Here is a 15,288-nt window from a genome sequence, read left to right on the forward strand (position 1 = left end):
TAATCATTATTCATTGTTTATATTCAGAACCATAAATTCTGAAATTACTCACACACCAAACACACAAACACACACATTCTATTATGCTAATTAACCGAATTCAGAATAGCCAAATACTAACAGAAATTAGTTGGGACTAACCATGTGTATGGAGGGACTATTGTTTTAAAAAGATATTTGGGCACCACCTTGTGGGGCTTTGTGGAAAGACATGTGAGATTAAAATTCTTAATTCCCTGTGATGCTGAGCAGATAGTATGGAAGTTGCTGTCTACAAATTTTCTGGGCAGGGGAATAAGAGAATGAATCAATGTGTGACAAAATTACTTTCATATATGAATCAAGAAACTAACATCTGATGAAATCTGAAATACATTCATTTAACCAATGTTAACTTAGTTCCTATTATGTGCAAGATTTGTGCGAGGCATTGGGTAGAAAACAAATAAGACCCAGTCATTTCAGCCCAGTGAAAGAGATAAATAAGTAAAAGGCAATGGCAAATTTTACCAAATAAATCTTTTAAGTAATTAAATATCAAACTCCATGCTGAAGCGTTTGAGAATAAAATGTACAGGTGTCTGCAACTTACTTTGAAATATATTATTAAAAAAAGAAGATGGATAAAGGGGTGGGTAGATGGGTGAATATTTTGATGTAGCAAATGTGTCAATTACAGATAGAATGTTTATTGTAGAATATAGACGGTGGGTACTGGGTTTGGTATATAATTCTGTCAACTTTTACGTATGTTTGGAATTTTTTATATACAAAATTCTGTATACATACAATTTTGTATACATACAATTTTGTTTATATACCAAAAAAAGGCAATGGCAATACACTGTGATAATATCTATAAAAGAGGTCTGCAAAGAGGGAGCCCAGCCCAGGTTGTGACACTCAAGTCAGAAGTTCAGGGAGAGGAGTTCCCGTTGTGGCACAGCTGTAACGGACCAGACTAGCATCCATGAGGACGCAGGTTGATCCCTGGCCTTGCTCAGTGGGTTAAAGATCTGGTGTTGCTGTGAGCTGTGGTGTGGGTTGCAGACACAGCCCGGATTAAGCATTGCTGTAGCTGTGGTGTAGACCAGCAGCTGCAGCTCCGATTCAACCCCTAGCCTGGGAATCCTCCATATGCCACAGGTGTGGCCCTAAAAAAAACAGAAGTGCAGGGAGATAAGTAAGTACTTTTTTTTGGTTACTCATTAAAGGATTTAGACTATTTTGAATGCAGTGAAGAACCAGTGAACAATGCTAAGCAGAGGAATGACATGATTATATTTTCATTTTAGGAAAAGCACTCTGGTAACATTGTGAAGAATTAATTTTGCAGGGAAGAAAGCCTAGAGACTGGGAGTCCTATTAGGAAACTTAGTTAAATACCAAAGAGAAATAAGCCTCTTAAAAACCAGCAGTGGGAATAGAAAGAGGTGAACAATTCCAAGAAATATTTAGAAAGCAGAATCAAAGAGATTAGTACCTAACTGGACCAGGAAAGGGAAGGAAATGAAGAAGGAAGGTACCCACTAGTTTGCTGAAAAGTATTTAACAGTTGGCTCTCTTAGAAAAAAGTGTGGGTGTACATATATAAGTTTATTCTAAATGTGATATGAAGGGTATATATTTACAAATACTATAATAACAAAATACATAATATGCTCTACTTTAAATTCCACATAGCAAGTTGAATTTTGGGGAATGCTCTATTTATTTTTGCCAAATTCTTTTGTCCTTGGCCAAAGTACTATTGCAACTGATCAATGACTGCAGTTCCAGCAGGGATATTGATTGACAGTTCCATTTTCATTAGCAAGTATGTCCCTGCTTTCATATTTCTATGATACTTTTACCAGTGTATAGCCTTTGGTATATCTTTTCTCCCCCTATTTAGTCCTCTCCACAGAAGGAAGATTTAGATTTATCCTGAATGATGTGGGTAATAGTTCAACACCAATTGGTCCGTGTTTCCTGAATCGGTAGAAATGTGTTCAAAGCCCTAAGCATGTGTGACCTCCTCTTCTCCATACTTACTATTAGAGATCCAGGGATGGGAAGTAGTGAGTGATGCCCCTTGCAGCTAGCAGGTTCTGTTTGGTGAGAAAGCCCAAATTCTATACATGGATGCAAGCACCAGGAAACTTAGCTGGAGTTCCAAGCTACTCTGAGCTTTACTGGTAGTAATGCTGATATTCTGATCTCTATGTCCCTGGCTATTATATATATTTCTCAATTAACCCCAAATCCAGAGGAAGAATGTTGTGAATAATTACCACTCTTAACTCTCATCTCCCTCTGTATGTATGTAGGCATAGTTAAAATGACTACATTTTATTTCACTGTTTGTATACTCTCTACTCCACAACCTCTACCTTGTAAAATAAATGCAGAGGAAAAAATTCAGGTTAAAGGGAATAATAATTTTTAGAAACTAAAACTTTAAAGACATGTTAGGAACAGCAGCATTAATTTCAACCACAAGAAAAATGAATGGCATCAATGAGTTTATTATAATGAATAAGCTTATCCAATCTGTTTATCAAACTTATCCAATCTATTTAAATGGGTGTTGCATTTTGCCTAATGTTTTTTTATGCATCTACTGAGATAATCATGACTTTTATCCTCCATTTTGTTAACGTAGTGTATCACGTTGATTGATTCATGGATGTTGAACTATCCTTGTATTCCTGGAATAAATCCTACTTAATTTATTACCATCCTTTTAATGTATTGTTGAATTCCAGCTAATATTTTGTTGAGGATTTTTGCGTCTATATTCATAAGGGATGTTGGCTAGTGATATTTTTTCTTGTGGTTTATTTGTCTGGTTTTTGTATCAGGATAATGCTGGCCTCATAAAATGAGCTTGGAAGTGTTCCTTCCTCTTCTATTTTTTAGATTTAATTCTATTTAATAGTCAGGGTAGGGCTTACTTGCATCTAATAATATTACAGGCTGCTAAATATGAGTTTTATTCCTCAGACATGTATACTAAAATCACAAGAGAGATGGAGTTGCCATTGTGGTGCAGTGGGTTAAGAATCTGACTACAGCATCTCAGGTTGCTGCAGAAGTGTAGGTTTGATCCCTGGCCTGGAGCAGTGGATTAAAAATGATCTAGTGTTGCTGTAGCTGTGGCACATGTAGGTCACAGCTGTGGCTTGAATTCAATCCCTTGCCTGGGAACCTCCATATGCTGTGGGTGTGGCCATTAAAAAATTACAGGAAACTCTTAGGCAATAACACATTTAATAAATAATTTGCAGGCTTTAATATAAGAAATTATTTCTTCACAAACAGAAACTGGTTAGATCTTCAATCAGAGATGTAGAATGTACATGCATTGGAAGACAAATTTTCTGATAATAGAATAAGATAGCAGAATAGAATAAGAAAAAAATCTTAAACTTGCTCTCAAAGAATAATTCAGTGCCTTCCAATTTTAAGCAGTATCTTCCAATTAAATCCAGTCTTGGGGCTACTCAGTTTTACCCCATACACTTATTTGTGAAATACTTATAAGAAAACAAATATGGAAGTTATGTATTTTCTTGGCTGACATATTTAAAAAATAAATAAAAATTGAAATTTTAACTTTTAAACCATTAAATAAACAATTCGCAGATGCTTTCCCCCTCAGCTTAATAAAAAAAAACTAAGCTTCTTTTTGGAGAGCAGATTATTTTTAAACTCAATGTGCAAACATTCATCTTCACAATATAAAATTTTCAATAGTCTGGGTATTTGCTTAATTTAAACACCCTGTATGAATGGTCCTCATGATACACAGTATCATTGTCTTTACAGTACCATGCATGTTACATATAGTGCCAAACCTCATACTAGAAAAATGCCCCTTCCTCAAGACTCTTGCTGCTGACAGCTATAGAGTAACCACCATGCACTTGGCCTTCCTGGAGGTATTTTAATGCACAGCCTGTGGAACCATAGACTTCAACCCTATGTAATATCATGCTGTTTATGTGATTAATATTTTAGTGTGAAAAAGTGCATTTATTATGTTTTACAATTTGTATTCATTTGTTAAAGACTTGACATTTTAGTCATAAAATGGTTTGCTAATTCTAATTACAGTTGAATAAAACCAATCCACTGAAAGAGCAGTACTCTGTAGGATCCATCATAAAATAACTTTATTTTTTCCCCAGCTGTCCTTTCACATCAATTTTTTAAAATTTTTATTATAGTTGATTCACAATGTGTCAATTTCTGCAGAACAGCAAAGTGACCCAGTAATGTACATACACACACACACACACACACACAATCTTTTTCCTCACAATATTTTCAATCATGTTCCATCACAAGTGACTAGATAGAGTTCCCTATAATATATGGCAGGATCTCATTGCTTATCCACTCCAAATACAATAGTTTGCATCTACTAACTCCAAACTCCCAGTCCATCCCACTCCCTCCCCCACCCCCTTGGCAACTACAAGTCTGTTCTCCATGTTCATGAGGTTTTTTTTGTTGATAAGTTCATTTGTGCCATATATTAGATTCCAGATATAATTGATATCATATGATATTGGTCTTTCTCTTTCTGACTTACTTCACTTAGTATTAGACTCTCCATTTCCATCCATATTGCTGCAAATGGCATTATTTTGTTCTTTTCTATGGCTGAGTAGTATTCCATTATGTACATATACCACATCTTCCATATCTATTTTGAGGGCAGGATTATGTACATATACCACATCTTCCATATCTATTTTTGAGGGCAGGATTTTCCTTGCCCTTTGGATGAAATTACAGGCAGGTGTCATGATTCTGAGTCATTCTTTAGTATAAAAATCATTCCTGGAATTCCCACTGTGGCTCCGTGACGATATGGGTTTGGTCCCTGGACTCACTCATTGTGTTAAGGATCAGACATTGTCATAAGCTGTGATGTATGTGGCAGATGTGGCTCAGATCTGGCATTGATGTGGCTGTGGTGTAGGCCAGCAACTGCAGCTCCAATTCAAACTCTAGCCTGGGAACTTCCATATATCACAGACATGGCCCTTTCAAAAAAAAAAAAAAAATCACTTCTCTCACATAGTCATAAAAAATGGTCTTGTCTCAATAATTTGAAAGTTCATTTCCACATAATAGCTAAAACTCTGACCTTAAAGTTTATCCTCTCCCCAGTGGGGGCCTGCTTCAGGCTGGAATCCTGCAGTGGGAAAGGAGACCTGGTCACCTTTTCCATTTCCCCACTTTGTGCCCCTCCAACTGCCCCAAACTCATGAAGAGCAGTTTCTGACTCTTCTAGGTAGAGAGACTGGAAAGGTCTACTTAACTGATTACTACTCTGCTTTGATTTTGGAAGAAACTCAAAAGATCTCTTCCTCCACTGTGGAGCTCTCCTGCCTTGGCTGGGAATTCTGCTTCCCTGAGGACTGCTCAAAAAGATCTCAAAGTCAGCAAGATCTCCTCTCTGGCCAGTGTCAAGCACAGTCCTCTTTCACATCACACCCAGTGGTACACCTCCAGCGTCTCTCAGCTGAAGCTGTGTCACTACCACCAGAAAGCCCTCTAGACCTAGACTCTAGGCTGCCCCTCTCCCCTTGTGGCCCACATCTAGGACCTGGTTGTCTGTTGTTTATCCCGACAGACTCTAAAAGTAAAGTTTATTCCCACAGACGTGTCTCTCACCTCTCGCCTTCAGAACGATTCCAGGAATTGGCTCAGACAGCAGCCCTCCACATCTCCCACCTTCATTCCCATGCCTAGATCAAGCTCTCTGTGAAGAAGAGCACCTTCAAACCTCTCCCACCAGCTTAGAAGTGAGGTACCATGGCAATGAATTTTGCCAAAGAAATCTCTTTCAGACTCTTCAGTTCCAAGCCTTTTATGTCCTTTAGGGTGTTTAGGTCTTCAGGTTACAAAATATTTTCCAGTTCTGCATAAGTGTTAGCATCTCACTTTGGAATGTGGGAATATTCATCACCTATTGTTTTGTTCCATTTAGTGGAGTTTAGCCAAAACTAGAGATGACAAATCCAGTTTTTAATATCTTATTATATAAACAAATATGCTGTCTGAACATAGCTAAATCCTGAAAGTGAAACACAGAAATGAAAACAGTTGTGTATGGTAGAAATATCTGAAATTTAAGACCTTTCCCTCAAGGAGTTCCCATCATGGCTCAGTTGGTTATGGACCCTACATTGTCTCCCTGAAGATGTGGGTTCAATCCCTGGCCTCCCTCAGTAGGTTAAGCATCTGGCATTGCTGTGCTTTGTGGCGTAGGATGCAGATGCAGCTCAGATCTTGTGTTGCTGTGGCTGTGGCCTTGGCCTTAGCTGCAGTTGGGATTCAACCCCTAGCCTGGGAACTTCCATATGCCACCGGTGCAGCTGGAAGGAAAGAAAAAGAAGAGAGAAAAAAAGAAAGGAAGAAAGACTTTTCCTTTGATACTCTTCTCAAAATGATATTTTTAAATTTTGAGTTGGAATGGAAGCATTCATGTTTATTTAATTTCTCATCATGCATTCATTGTTTTGATTCTAGAAATAATATGGGAGTTCCTGTTGTGGCTCAGTGGTTAACGAATCCAACTAGGAACCATAAGGTTGCGGTTTCAATCCCTGGCCTTGCTCAGTGAGTTAAGGATCCAGCATTGCGGTGAGCTGTGGTGTAGTTTGCAGACGTGGCTCAGATCCCTCATTGCTGTGGCTCTGGCATAGACTGGCGGCTACAGCTCCAATTAAACTCCTAGCCTGGGAACCTCCATATGCCACAGAAGTGACCCTAGAAAAGGCAAAACGATGAAAAAAGAAAAAAAAAAGAAAAGAAATAATATGAAGAACAATGGTGATTCTAATGTGTATAACACCCTCAAAGAATTCACAGTAGAACAATGTGAGTATATTGTAATATAATCTGCAGTAACATTATTCTAGTACATAAGTGTGTGTGTGTGTGTGTGTGTGTGTGTGTGTGTGTGTGTGTAAAGAGACTAAGGGTCTGAGAGGAACAATGACAAATACCAAGGAGTTCAGAAGGGTAGAAATTACTTCCAGTTGAGGGAGACTTTGAGAGGCTGAGCAATGTATCTTGAGGAATAGATACAATTTAATTTTTCTAAGTCTTGAAGAAGAATATTCCAAGGAAAAATGAAACAAAGGCAAGTTTAAGGAAATTGCTATGTAAAAGTAATTGGAAATAATTCAGTAGGGCTCAAGTCAGTATGGGTTAAAGGAACAAGTTGGAAAGCTATGTTGGGCCATATATGGCAATGACTTCATGCTGATAAATTTTTTTAATATCCCAGAAGATTTTGTGCATGTTACCTAGAATGAAATAGTCACCATTTATTAATTCATTAACTTTAAAATAATATATACCTCATTTATACAGATAATTCATGTAAATATATTAACTTAATATTAGGTTTCTCCAAACTCATAAACATTGTTGCAAGTAGAATCTTTTTTCCAAGTTTAGAGCAGCAAATTCTTTTTAAATTTTTCGAAAGAAGACAAAATACACTCAACATTGTAACAATTATAAAACTGACTGATATAAAACTGCAAAAGGACTAAAACTTGGGAAGTAAATTTGTTTTCTCATCATTTCTGCACTGATTCTAATTCTGATTCTCTTTATGATTCTGATTTTTTACCTCATCCGTTTCTTCCTGGGGTTACACTTACATTTAGCCAAGAAAACCAGGCTTAGCTTTTCAAATACGCTGCTGAGAGTCCAAGGTTTTGAACATGAGAATTAAGTCCATTATCTTTTTAAAGATTTTATAGTCACACATTGCACATTACATCAGAGTCTGTCCAGGTATTGACTCAGACTGGTCCGATGTGCTTTAATCTCTTGGCAACCTGGTCTTTACCTCAAAATGACACTGGTTCTGAACTCATTATCTTCATAGTTAGATGTATCTCTAACTTCCAGTATTGGTTCCGGAAATCTTTTTCTCATTTTACCATCAAGAGAAGCTTACTTTTACAACTGCTTTGGGCTTCATTGAGTTTAGGTAATGCTAAAATTAACTTGATCCGTTGACAATACAAATTTTCTTTCTCACCAACCATGAAGACTTACAGTATTGACATCTTAACTCCAGGCTGAGGAGTTTGGGTATTGGTCTGCAGGAAACATGCATCAATGAATGGTTCTACATAAAAGAGTTGCTTGAGATGAGCTTCAGGAAGATCAATGGCTCAGTAATAGGGTAGGCACAGGGGTACCAGAAGCCAGTTGGAAGACAGCTGTTTGGGTGAGGGAATTAAGACCTGAACAAGGACAATGGCTATGGAAACAGAGAAATTAGCAGAATTTAGCCAACTCTTCATTTCAAAAACCCAAATGTGATTCATTCAAATCCTGTCCAAAGAGGAGAGAGCCAAGGCAGAGAATGGCCATGGTTTCACTGGGATCTGATTGTAATGTTGATGGTGGCTGCTTTAGTGCCAGAGTATTCATCAGGAGGGATGAGCCCAGTTTCTTAGTCAGTTTGGGCTGTGTAACATATTACCATAGATTGGGTGGCTCATAAATAATGGAAATCTGTTTCTCCCAGGTTTGGAGGCTGGAAGTGAGATGAGGTGTCAACATGGCTGGGCTCTGGTAAAGGGTTTCAGAGTGCTGCCCTCATGTGGCGGAAAAGGGCCGAGGAAGTTCTCTGGGGTCACTTGTACAAGAGCACTAATTACTCCCATTCATGAGGACTCCATCCTCATGACCTTACCTCACAAAGCCCTCACCTTCTAATATCATATCTTTAGGGGTTAGGATTTCAATGTATCAATTTGGGGAGGATATAAACATTCAGTCCATAACAACGTGTTACCCACAAATGAAACAGAGGCCCTGTGAAGAGGCAGTGAGCAAAGCAGGAAATCTTTGCATCACCAATGTTGCAATTATCATCCTAAAACTACTCCAGTTAATAAAGCACTTGGCATGCTGCTTGAACCTTATTATTTCTGACAATTCTGTGCATAGGGTCAGGAAGCGTCTATCATTATGGAATTTAGAATCCTAATTCCTCCAACTATTTTCTTTAAAGTAGTATTCATTGGGTTTTTTTCTCATTAAAAATGTTTTATATTTTTATTTCAGAAAACAGAAAAGTATAATGAAGAAAATGATGATCATTTTTAAACTTACCACACGGAAAAATCTACTGCTGTTGGAACAATTCCCTCTAGTCTTTAAAAAATAAGGTTAGCATCATTATGTTTATTCAATCTGGTACTATTTTATTCCCATAACAATAAACCATGAGTAGTTCTTCTATCTTTAAATACTTTTTTTGCCACACCCAGGGCATATGGAAGTTCCTGGGTCAGGGATCGAATCTAAGCCACAGCTGTGACTTACGCCACAGCTTCGGCAACACTGGATCCTTAGCCCACTGCACCAGGGTGGGGATAAGCTTTTTTTTTTTTTCCTAAAACTGGGGTTAGAAAACTAATCCAATCTGCCCCCTGTTTCTGTAAAAAAAAAAAAAAAAGTTTCCTAGGACACAGACATGCCCCTTTGTTGATAAACTGTCCATGGCTGCTTTTACACTATAGCAGCAGAATGAGGACTTGTGATAGGGCAGTATAACCTGAAAAGATGAAATTATTTACTCTCTCATTATTTACTCTTTACCAAAAAAAAAAGCTTGGCAGCCTCTGTTTTAATTTTAATGGCACACAGAATGAGCTTAGTGACTATTTTGTCTGATAGCTCATGGATCAGTAGTGCGAAGCACAGTGATAGGGCCAGATTGTCTGGATTCATATTCCTAGCTCCACTACTCGAGAGGTATCTTGGGCAATTTATTTAAGATTTCTGTGCCTCAGTTTTCACACCTGTAAAGTGGGGAAATGATCATCCTCATAAAATTGTGACGAACATGAGGTGGATGCTGTGAAGCACCACCCAGACGTGCCCCTTCAGTAATGATTGACTTACTCTTTCTTCCAGACTGGGAGTGTTGCCAACAGACAGTCTTCAGCCATCCCCCTTCTTTAGGGACTGCATTGCCCAGAAAACTGCCTCACACAAAGTTACCTTTTTTCAAGGGACGGCTCACATCAATGTCACATCTGCATCAGTGAGTTAGTATAAAGGCCTGGGTCCCTCATCCCAACTCAAGATAATGTGATAGGGTTAGTCCAATTCCAAAGTTTCCCATAGTTTTGCTGAGGCCTTTGTTGGTACTCAGTCACAGTGCAACTTCTCCCTCTGCCCAATCCTGTCTCTTCCTCCTCTCTTCCAGCTGATCTCAAGAACACTCTCTAGTAAGTATCCTACATCCTAATCTCCATCTTGGAATATGGTTACCACGGCATCCAACCTGCAGAGTGCTGAATGAGCCTCTGTTGTAAAGTATCTGGCACATAGTATATGCTATATAATTTTTTCTTATCAAATACAGAAATGGAATGGAATGGAAAAAAACAAGTTCAAGGAGAAAAAAAGAATAATATAAAACATCCTACAATTAAAGAATAGCTTATTCAGGAGTTCCCGCCATGGTGCAGCTGAAACAACTAGGAGCCATGAAGTTGCGGATTCAATCCCTGGCCTCACTCAGTGGGTTAAGGATCTGGTGCTGCTGTGAGCTGTGGTTTAGGTTGCAGACTCGGCTCGGATCTGGTGTTGCTGTGGTTGCAGGGTTGTGGCTGTGGCCGGCAGCTGTAGCTCTGATTGGACCCCTAGCCTGGGAACCTCCACATGCCACAGGTGTAGCCCTAAAAAAGGAAAAAAAAAAAAGAATGGCTTATTCGCTTTTTTTTTTTTTTTTTAGGAAGTTCTCAGGCTAGAGGTCTAATTAGCTACAGCTGCCAGCCTACACCCACAGCCACAGCAACGCCAGATCCAAGCCACATCTGTGAACTACGCTACAGCTCACAGCAATGCCAGATCCTTAACCCACTGAGCAAGGCCAGGGATCAAACCCACAACCTCATGGTTCCTAGTCAGATTCGTTTCTGTTGTGCCACAACAGTAACTCCTTACTCACTAAATTTTTAAATGATTGATACTGAGAAACACTCTCTCAGTAAGGTATTTAAATTCTGTAGGATACATTTAAGTGTAATATAACAGTTTTATTTACAATATAAATATTTTAAATGTAATTAAAAAAAATACCCTTGGCAACCTTGTAAATTTGTTATGACAATGTTAGATATAATCCCCAAAATGTATGAATAAGTGCATTGTTTCACAAAATTTATTTGGGAGTGTGCTAGAATACTTTTTGAAGACAACCATTTTATGTATCTCAGATTTTCTCATCCTTTATAAAAAGATTATGCGGAGTTCCCGTCGTGGTGCAGTGGTTAACGAATCCGACTAGGAACCATGAGGTTGTAGGTTCGATCCCTGGCCTTGCTCAGTGGATTAACGATCTGGCGTTGCTGTGAGCTGTGGTGTAGGTTGCAGACGCGGCTCGGATCCCACGTTGCTGTAGCTCTGGTGTAGGCCAGAGACTACAGCTCCAATTAGACCCAAGCCTGGGAACCTCCATATGCCGCGGGAGCGGCCCAAGAAATAGCAAAGAGACAAAAAAAAAAAAAAAAAAAAAGATTATGCCATGCCACATGTTCACAGGGCCTTAATTTCCACTTGAAAAAGAGTAAAATTTGCTCTCAGGCAGACTGATTTTGTGCGTGTGAAAATAAAGGGAGTTGGGCTTGGGCAATCACAGATTCCACAGAATATTCCAATAGTTGCTGAATTGCTGCCAAAGGGCATCAGTAAATAAAAAGGAAATCAGCAATGTTCAATTGTTGTGCTTTATTGGTTTAAAGCCACAACAACAACAACAAAATCCTCTCCTTGATCACTACAACATAAATACAGGAGCTTAAAAAGAAGAACATTTAAATAAACAAGACAAACACTAAGACTGAACTATAGCAACTCTGGCTTCCAACACAAAAATGTGTGTTTGATAAAGACAACTAGTGTAATCTCAAACTAGTCTGTTAAATTCCCTGAAATGGTTTAATCTTCCAACAAGTACAATGCACTCGCCCTCTCAGTATTTTTGAATATATACTATGTAGTCAGGTGCAGTAGGCAATCCAAAGTTCTGTACTGAATGTTTATTACCCACAAGGAAAATACTGTCTGCCATTTTTCCAGACAGTAAGAAGGGAGAAGAGGATGTGGAAGGCAAGCAGCTTCTATTTTAAGGGACATGCTCCTGTTTCATTCACCAGCAACAGTTTAGTGGAGAAGGAGAATTAGTTTCCAAGAATGGGAAAAGTGTCACTTGCTCCTTTAGGGACTTTAGAGTACAAGGAACTGGCAGCAACATGAGAAGGAAACATTTTCACAAAAGCTTCAAAAAGGAAGGAGAGAAAAAGATGTTAGCTGGAGGGAGGTATAGAGCAGAGAAGGATGTTGTTTTAGGATTTATTCAACAAATTTTTATTAAGCATACACTCTGTGTTATGCACCATTTTAGTCCTGGAGATTAATCAGAGAATAAAGCAGACAGAGCCCCTGCCTATTTATTAGGGAACAGGCTAAGCTGCTGTAATAAACAGGTCCAAACAAACAGTAACTTTTCAAAGAAGAAACTTTAATTTCTCTTGTGTAATGGCTCAGAACTTTGAGGCTGATCCAAGGGAGGAGACATCTCAGCTCCTGGAATTAGGGTGGGACTGAGGCTAATGGAATGGCTATGCCTTCCTTAATACATGGCTTCCTTTTCTAGTGAATGTTTCTATCTGCCATTTTCCAGACAGCAAGAAGGGAGAAGAGGAAGTAGACAGCAAGCAGTTTCTCTCTCTCTCTTTTTTTCTCTTTTTATGTGAACAGCCATTTTATTAAGGCCATTCTCTAAGATTCAGTTCCTCCAGAAACAATGGTTCCAAATCCAGAGTGGGTGTTGGCAGACCCTGCTACTGCAATAGTTTTCCTATGTCTCTATCATTGCACTGTGTTAATGTTCATTAGAACAGATAATACTTACTGGGTGGGTACCACGAGCTAGGCTCTGTACCAAACATCTTTCATCTGTTATCTTGTTTAATTCTCGAGGCAATCCTACAAGCTGAGGAAAGTGCAGTTTGAAGAGGCTTGCCAGTGGCTTGCCATGCTCCCATAACCAGTACACAGTGCAATCTAGTTTCAAATGTGAGTCTTTCCAATTCCAAAGCTTCTGATCCCTGAATTCATGTCCTTGTTGTGTGTGTGTGTGTGTGTGTGTGTGTGTGTGTGTGTGTGTCTCCCCACTAGATGCCAGCTCCCTGAAAATTTGAACTCTGTTTTATACATTTTTGTCTCCTCGGTTTCAACCACCATGCCAGGCAGCTTCTCTTTTAAGGACATGCCCCAGTTTGCTTCACATCTCACTGGTCATAGCTTTTTGATATAGGCAAGGAATGGTCATCCCTAACTGGGTCACCAAGTGCCTTGCTAACACCTGGGGGTGGAGGTAACAAAGAATGAAAACCAATTATGTGGAGCATATATTACAGAAGGGGAAGACAACAATAGGCAAGGAAAAACGAGTTTTTGTGGAATGATGGGTGTGAAAGCCTGAGTGGAGTGAATTCAGGGGAAGACAGTGGATATGGGATTAGAGAGAGCATGGCTCTCCCCTTTGAGGAGAAAAGTTGGAATGACTTGAACATATGTTGAAGGTAAAGAATCAGTAGAAATGAGGAGGTTGAAGACACATGGAAGGCAGTTTCTCCTCTTTGTAGGGCCCTCCTCTGCCTCTCTATCAGCTACAAAAAGGTAAGAATGGGGAGTTCTTGCTGTGGCACAGTGGGTTAAGAATCCAACTGCAGTGGCTTGGGTCCCTGCAGAGGTGCAGGATCCATCCCCAGCCCAGTGCAGTGAATTAAAGGATCTGGTGTTGCTGAAGGTGCAACATAGGTCTCAGCTGTGCCGCAGATTCAATCCCTGGCCTGGGAACTTCCACATGTTGCTGGGCGTAGCCATTAAAAAAAAAGGGAAGAATGAGAATGAATGAAGATGTAGGAGGAAGGAAAGAGGAAAAAGTAGGAGGCTGTGGGAATTCTTAAGTATAACTTCCTTTCTGAAGTAGGAAGGCAAGTCACCTCCTGAGAGAGAAGGGAGTTTTCCTCAGCTTTGTGTCATAAGAGTGGGTAAGGAAGGGACTTGTATTGAGCCGAGGTTGAGGATTTGAGGCCAGGGCCAAAAGCACTGAGAAGATTGCCAAGGCAGTGTTTGAAGTGATGAATCATGTGGTATCTCAACTTAGGACTCAGCCTCCACTTTACCAATGGCAGGAGGGACAAGGACCCTTAGACCTCCACAGACAATATGCTCCCCAAACTCATCCTCTTACCCAAACCATCTGCCTTGAAGATCATCAGGATTAAGCTCACATGCTATTAATCACCATAAGCCCCAAACCACCCACTTTTTTGGGGGTGGGGCCACACCCACAGCATATGGAAGTTCCCAGGCTAGGGGTCGAATCGGAGATGTAGCTGCTGGCTTACACCACAGCCACAGCAACACAGATCAGAGCCGTGTCTGTGACCTACACCACAGCTCACCAGATCCTTAACCTACTTAGGCCAAGGATCGAACCCGCATCCTCATGGATACTAGTCAGGTTCGTTACCACTGAACCACAACAGGAACCCTGCAAACCACCCACTTTTAACCATGAACAGACAAGCAAAGATTGCCAGACACCTGAAGAAATTCTGTGTCAGATCTGTAACATCTGTGCCAGCACCATTCCTTCAATTATGGCAGCAGAAACCTAGAATCCTCTTTCTCCCTCACTCAGTCATCAAGCTCTGTTCATCCCAACTTCTAAATATTCCCCAGGCCACACACCTCTTTTCCTCCCTAATCTCCATACCACTGGTAGTCTGGGTTATTGTCACCTGTCATTTGGATATTTACCTTTCCCCTCCCTGCTTTCTCTCAGAAAAACTGATCACTTCACTCCTCTGGTTAAAAACCTTCAATGAGTCCACCAATGCCTTTAGGAAAAAGTCCATCCAAACTCACTAACCTGGTTTCTAAATGCCTTTCTAAAACATCATCCTAATCCGTCCCCACTTCCTCGGCTCACTGGTCCATACTCCACTGTTCCTCCACTGCTATCTGCCCTTCCTCCTGACCCTGCACTGTCTCTTCCTCTACTCTAGAAGTCTCTCTTCCAACCCTCTCTGCCTTGTTCCCTTTCCCAGCTAATCTCATCGTCGTTATTGTCTCGGCCTAGCTATCCTCAAGGAAGCATTCCTGATATACACACCTCAAATACTAAGGGGACACCGATTTAGCCCTAAGTAGGCATCACTCCAATTGTCT

At 39.9% G+C, this 15,288-nt stretch overlaps 1 protein-coding gene across 1 annotated transcript in view; it reads right to left on the minus strand.

Annotated features, from left to right (window-relative positions):
- COL28A1 (collagen type XXVIII alpha 1 chain) overlaps nucleotides 1-5,865 on the minus strand; it is a 171,050-nt gene extending 165,185 nt beyond the window's left edge. Inside the window, exon 1 of the mRNA XM_021063396.1 lies at nucleotides 5,671-5,865. The gene's annotated coding sequence lies outside the window, so the exon portion shown is untranslated. The remainder of the gene's footprint in view (nucleotides 1-5,670) is intronic.

This window comes from Sus scrofa, chromosome 9, assembly GCF_000003025.6.
Source record: "Sus scrofa isolate TJ Tabasco breed Duroc chromosome 9, Sscrofa11.1, whole genome shotgun sequence".
NCBI classification, from domain to species: Eukaryota; Metazoa; Chordata; class Mammalia; order Artiodactyla; family Suidae; genus Sus; species Sus scrofa.